Source organism: Manihot esculenta, chromosome 4, assembly GCF_001659605.2.
Source record: "Manihot esculenta cultivar AM560-2 chromosome 4, M.esculenta_v8, whole genome shotgun sequence".
Lineage (NCBI taxonomy): Eukaryota > Viridiplantae > Streptophyta > Magnoliopsida > Malpighiales > Euphorbiaceae > Manihot > Manihot esculenta.
Genome location: NC_035164.2, coordinates 32,706,778 through 32,714,036, shown reverse-complemented (window position 1 = coordinate 32,714,036; position 7,259 = coordinate 32,706,778). Strand labels below are relative to the sequence as shown.

General features: G+C 34.0%; 1 non-coding gene across 1 annotated transcript; it reads right to left on the bottom strand.

The window, feature by feature from the left end:
* Positions 1-6,326: 6,326 nt before the first annotated feature.
* On the bottom strand, positions 6,327-6,433 carry LOC122723589. Its single transcript, XR_006350576.1, has one exon. It is a non-coding gene; the product is annotated as a small nucleolar RNA R71 (small nucleolar RNA).
* Between the last annotated feature and the right edge of the window lie 826 nt (positions 6,434-7,259).

Genomic DNA, 7,259 nt, shown 5'->3' with positions numbered 1-7,259 from the left:
CTTTATTTGTGTCTTTTTTTTTATTACAATGGAGATATAAAAACCGAGTACAATTGATTTGTGAATTTTATCATTATGAATTTTGTGTATATTTCATCTTGGCTTGACTGAGTACAATTGATTATGGTTTTTGTCTATAACTTCCAATATTGTGATCTTGTTTTCTACTTCTGGATATGATTTTAGGGATGGTTTTTTTGGTTGATTTATTCTCAATATCATTTTTTTTACTTAACATGATTTATTTTAGTTGAAGTCTGAAAACCAGTGGTGAAGATGACATCCATTCGAATAGTGTTAGGCTTAGCTGCTACTCTTGATCTGGAGATTGAACATATGGATGTAAAAACTGTCGTCCTTCATAGAGATTTAGAAGAAGAGATATAAGCAGACAGAAGGTTTTAAGAAGAAAGGAAAAGATGACTATGTTTGCAAGTTAAAGAAAAACTTGTATGGCTTGAAGTAGGCACCAAGATAATAGTATAAGAAGTTCAAGCCTGTCATGGGGAGCAGGGATATGAGAAGACTATTTTAGACCACTGTGTATTTGTTCATAAATTCCCTTATGGTGATTTCACCATTCTGTTGCTTTATGTGGATGATATGCTGATAGTTGGCCAGAATGTCTCCAAAATTAATAGTTTGAAGAAGCAGCTGAGTAAGTCTTTTGCCATGAAAGATTTGGGGCCAATAAAGCAAATTCTTAGCATGAAGATAATCAGAGATAGAAGTGCCAAGAGGTTATGGTTGTCACAAGAGAAGTACATAGAGAAAGTACTTCAGAAGTTCAACATGGAGCATGCTAAAGCGGTTAGTTGTCCTCTTGCTAACCACTTTCATCTCAGCTCAATGCAAAGTCCTTCTTCAGATGAAGAGAGAGAGGAAATGGACAAGGTTTCTTATGCTTCAGCAATTGGAAGCTTAATGTATGTCATAGTATGCACACAGCCAGATATCGCTCACACAGTTGAAATAGTGAGTCGGTTTCTTTCAAATCTAGGAAGGGAACACTGAACTGTAGTGAAGTGGATTCTGAGATATCTTTGCGGCACTTCCAAATTATGTTTGTATTTTGGGAGTAGTGAACATGTATTAGTTGGCTACACAGATGCAGATATGGCCAGCGATGTTGACTTCTTAAGAAAGTATATCAGGATATTTGATTACATTTGCAAGGGGAGCCGTATCATGGCAATCAAGATTACAAACGTGTGTTACTCTTTAAATTACTGAAGCACAGTTTATTGCAACAACTGAAGCATGTAAAGAGTTTCTTTGGATGAAAAAGCTCTTGAATGAACTTGGGCTCCAATAGGAAACATATCAATTATTTTGTGACAGTTAGAGCGCTATTCACCTTGGAAAGAATGTCTCTTTCCATTCAAGATCGAAACATATTGATATGAGATATTATTGGATCAGGAGTGTGTTAGAGACGAAGCAACTACTACTTGAAAAGATCCATACATAAGAAAATGGATAAGACATGTTAACCAAGATTACCAAGGATCGACTAGCAGTGTGCAGCCTTCCATGTAGTCGGGAGGAGGAGAATTGTTAGGTGGGTCCCTCTAACATAGAGGACCCACAGTAATGATTATGAAGTTAAAAAAAGGGAGGGAGGGAATTTTCAGCCACACAACAAAAGCCACTGATGTGGCCATCTTGCCACCAATGCTTGGGCAATACTCTTGCCTATAAATAGGCAAGAGCACAAGGTAATTAGCATAAGTTGAATTTGAAGCAAATCTCCTTTGAGTGACTTGAGTATTTTCAAAACTCGTAGCTTTGAGAGAAAAATATTAGAGAGAGAGGATAGTTTATTTGGAGAGTGACAAAATAATAAAAAAAATATTTTGAGTATTTTGAGAAACACTTTGAGTATCACTATTTTTTAATAGATCTCACTTGTAATATCTTTTTTTGTACCTACTATTTTTATAGTGAAAGAATTATTCAGAGTTCGGCACATGAACGTAGCCCAAAATTAATGGTGGTAAACTACGTAAAATTATTGTGTTCCATTTATTTATTTTTCTATAATATTTTATTTTTACTATTTTAAAAAATTATGTTTCCCAATAGAATGATCCTTTTTGCAAATAAGGAGTTCTCGGATTTTGCATAAGTTGAGAGATGACACCAACAAAGTATGCAATCTCTGGTCTTGTAATTATTAAATAAATCAAATTATCTTTCAATAATTTATCTTCTTCTTTCTTCAACTTGAGATTCACTTCCATAGGAGTCACCATTTCTTTGGACTCCCTCATGCCAAAATGCTGCAAAAGATCTTCTGCGTATCTTCTTTGAGATACAAATACTCCCTATTTTGTTCTCATTACTTCTAAGTCAAGAAAACATCGAACCTCTTCCAAATTTCATCTTCATAGTAATCATCATGTCGTCCATATACAACAAGACCAATAAATGCATTTTTTATTGTAATTTTACAAACAAATTAAAATCCGAATGGTGTTAGCAACCTGAATCAATGATCCATTCTTGCAAGTAAATAATATAATTGGCTTCAGATTGATTAAGTGTAGCCTCAAGAAAAATATTGTCTTCCATTTTAACTATAGTTAAATATTGCTCCCATTTGACTTGATCATCTCCATCATCCTCACACACAACATTTGCTTTAGAAATCTTCACATGAATGCTCCTTCTATTATGCCCTATCTTTCCACATTTGAAGCACTTAATAGTTTTTGTTAGCTATTTATAAATCCATCAATTTTCCTGCAAATAATTAGTGTGAGTGATAGAGTATAAATTAGTCCATTTTATATTAATATTATTAATAAATATTTATATGATTTCTGCTTAATTTATTATTTTTAATATTATTTTGCAGAAAATGATGTAAAAAGACATTTTAGAGAAAATCCCCTAAAACTGCTTTATTTGGAGCAAAAGAAAGCAAGCGTGTCAAATTGGATTCACATCAAGCAATTTGGCTTTTGGGCCCGCTTATGGATCAACCCATTCCCGCACTTGGGTCCGCTCCACCTTGCACATGGACCAAACTCAATTCACGCCCACAATGGACCAAAGCACTTCATCGCTCATGCACATTCACACGCACGTCACAGCCCACTCACATTCGCGCTTCACGTGGACCAAGCCAAGCTTATGGCCCGCCGAAGTGCTTCCTCAACTCCATCGCACTTGGGCCCACTCAGCTCAAGCACATGGGTCACCGCTTCAACGCCATTCCCTCCAGTGGATCAAGACCAGCACCAAAGCACTTCACCTGGGCCCCGCCAAAGCTCCTCATCAATTCACGGAACCAAGCGCACGTCCCATTCCAGCGCAGGGCCCGCCTTCAACACCACTCATGCACATCCAATGCACATGGGTCCGGCCAAAGCTCCTCAGCAATTCACTCCGCACACATGGCCCATTCCCGAAGCACTCCAGCGCCTCACGTGGACCACTCCCACACATGGCCAGAAATTCCAAAATAGGGCGCTCCTCTGCACCTATTTAAAGAGCTCTTCAGTGAACAATTGGAGAACACACAATTCAATTCAGCCAATGAGTAGCTAATTTCTTTCATCTAATTGAATATTGGTTGAAACTTTAGTTATTTAATGGGTTGTGAGACTTGATCAAATGTTATTCAATTTATTTAATGGGTTGTGAGACTTAATCAAATGTTATTCAATTTTGGGAATTCAATATTCTATGATCAATCCGCTTTCTGTTATTATTTTGTTGACAGTTTTTTATCCCAAGTTTATCTCATTTGATTTAATTTTCAATTTTTATCTAATTTTTAATACCTAAATAACTTTTATTAATCTAAGTTACTTAATAGTTTTTGCTAGCTATTCATAAATCCATCGATTTCCCTGTAAACAATCGATGTGGGACACTATATCCCCATAAGATTTTCTTTTTAAGACAAGAAGAACATCATGTTCAGAGTTAAAGTTTTTAGCCATTTGCTTAGCCAAAGCCTCTTGATTTGAAAGTAAATTTTCAAATTCTTCAACTCATGGCTGAACTGCCCATCCTTGGATGAAGGTAACAAAAGGTGTATACTCCTTTAAGCCACGAATAAGAAATCTTCTCAATCGGGCTTCACTAATTTTCTCATCCGCATCAAATTTAAAAATCTCAGAACAAATGCTTTTCACCCGCAAAAAATATTCTGAAATTGGCATGCCATCTTGTGTTATCATTATTAACTCATTTTCCAAGAACTACAACCTTGTTATATTCTTCTTGGAAAATAGTATTAACCTCAATTTTTATATACTTTTTAAGCATATTTTGCACCCATTTTTCTCATGTAAATAGCTATCTTTACTTATTTATTTGATATGTTTAGTAATTTTCAGTAGTTTTTATAAATTAGTGCTTATAAATATTTTATCCTTATTTTATAGAAAAAGGCATGCCAATTGCGTTTTGAAGATCATTTATTTCAAAGAGGGACAGAAAGGTGCATAAGCAACAATACAGTTGTGTCACAGCTTATATCACTCAAGCTGTCAACTCATTTTAATGTGCAAAAAATCAGCAACTTATGGTGATGATATAGCAACCTCTTTTATTCTGTTAGAACAACCTTTTAGGACATATAAATAGTATTTTTCTTTAGTTTTTAGAGGGAGAGATCCAAAAATAAAGGGAAGAGCAGCCACCTCCCTTTCTCTCCCATTTTCCCACTATTTTTCACCTTCTTCTTCCTTATTTCACGTGGAGAACAAAAGGGGGCTGCTGGAACTTCAGCAATAGAGGCGTGGTTCTTTATTTGGGCTTTTCTTCTCCTTTATTCATTTCATATTTTCTTTATTTTATTTTGAGATTTCCTTTGTAAATATCATAACTAGTTAGTAGATTTTTAGATTTCAGAGATTGAGTATATAACACTCTATTTTAATCTTGGATTTGAACTAAGTTTTATCAATAGATTTGTGCTAATTTCTAATTTTGAGTTGAGTATTTAATCTTTATTCTTTTCCTTGTGCTTTAATTTTTTGCTTTGTGTTTGACCAAATAAAGTAATGCTTTAATCATTAATTGATGTATTGAAAGATAAAGATTAATGGTGAAAAGCACTCCGAGACTTAGCCTGGTGGAAAGTGCATCCTAGTAGACTTGAGAGGTCTAAGATTCTACTCTCCAACCCCCTATTTCAAAAAAAAAAAAAAAGATTAATGGTGAAAAACCTACTATTAGAACTTATATTCTTAGATTTAAGAAATTAACTAAAGGTATGAGAGCATTTCAAAATTAATTAAAGGACCTAATGGATTTTTATTAAATCAAGAGCCACGAAAGTAGAAATTAATTTAATTAAGGCACAACCTTGATATCTTGAAAGAGAATTAAGATAATTTTAGAATTAATTCATTCAAGCAATAGAATACCCATGAATTGATAGAAATTGAGGAAAATCCATATTAATTAGAGTGTAAATCCCAAATCTCTGAAATTGCCTTCCCATATTTGATTTTTTTATCTAATTAATTGCTAATTTTAGTTAATTTCTAGTTAATTTACCATTGCTTAGTTTAATCACTTTCAATTGCTAGTTATTTCCTCTTGCTACTATAAAATTAATTAGTTTAATTGCCATCTCTTTTGTTAATTTTAATTATATTGCTGTACATTTTAGCTTAATTAGTTAATTTTAGTGTTAAATTGAACGCTAATTTTTCATGGGACGATACTCTACTCTATTGTTATATTACTTGTGCAACCCGTATACTTACGGTATCACAATAAATTTTTGGCGCCGTTGCTAGAAAATTAATTTTGTTTGATATTAGGTGATTGGTTGATTTGGATTTTTTTTTCTCTTTTATTATCTTTTTACTCTTTTATTTTTGAATTTTTTCAGGTATTTTTTTATACGAGACGATTAAATTTACATTGAAGAAGTAATTCAAGAAGAAGAAAAAGAGGATACTTAAGAAGTAGAAGCTATGGCTCAACAAAACATTGGAATAATTCGAAATCTTGCTTATCCTAGCTTTGGTGATTTTCGGCCTAGTGTAGTGAGATCGAGGGTTAATGCAAACAATTTTGAGTTGAAGCCGTCTTTGGTTCAAATGGTACAATAATTTCAATTTAGTGGGCAACCTACTGAGAACCCACATCTACACTTGAGCAATTTCATAGAGATAAATAATATGATCGAGATTAATGAAGTTTCTGAAGATGCAATCAGATTGAGACATTTTCAATTTTCATTGAGAGATAGAGCTAGAGAGTGGCTCAATGCTTTTTTTCCTGGATCTATTACCACTTGGGAGCAGTTGTCACAAGCTTTTATTAAGCAGTATATACCTCCTAGCAAGACCACTAAGTTGAGAATTGAGCTTAATTCTTTCATACAAAGGGAGGATGAGTCTTTACATGAAGCTTGGGAGCGATACAAGGAACTTCAAAGGAAGTGTCCTCACCATGGTATACCAAAGTGGATATAGTACAACACTTTTACAATGTTGTTTCTCCAATTTTGAGAAGTGCAATTGATGTAGCTGCAGGAGGTGATGTAATGGAAATAATTGAAGATGAGGCTTATACTTGCTTGGATAAAATAGTTTACAACAACTACCATTGTAATGGTGAAAGGGCCAATGTGAAGAGTGAGGCTAAGAAACCAGCTGGGATGTTTGAGATTGATGCCATGTCAATGATCAATGCCAAGTTTGATGCCTTAGCTAGAAGGATAGATAAGATGACCATGGGAATGGAAGCCAAGAATATAAATGCTGTGAATGATATGAGTTATGGAGCAAGCTTTGCATATGACAATCAAAGTTGGGGACAAGATTTTTCAGCTGAGCTACTGAATTATCTTGGTCTGAGCAACCGAAGCAAAATCAGAATTTTCAGCAGTAACTTCTTCCTCCACAACAACACTTTTCTCCGTCACAAAATAGGGGACCACCGAGTTCCAAGTTAGAAAAAATTAAGACATGAATTTTTAATAATCTCAACCTATTTTTGAGCAAAAGAATTTGGAATCAATGATCGAGAAGTTTCTGCTCCAACAACAATAACAAGAGGAATTCATCAAGCATCCCACTTCTAAGATGGAGCATCGAATAAGAGTAAACTCTTTATTATTCCAGTAGAATAGGAACAAAAAATTATCAAAGTAACAGCTTGAAAATTGATAGTAAGATGCACTAATTTGTAACAAAGTTTATTTTGAAATCCATGAATAATTTGAGATAAGTTTTTCATTTAATTTTAAACTTATTAATTTTTTTTATTTATGTTAAATTTGA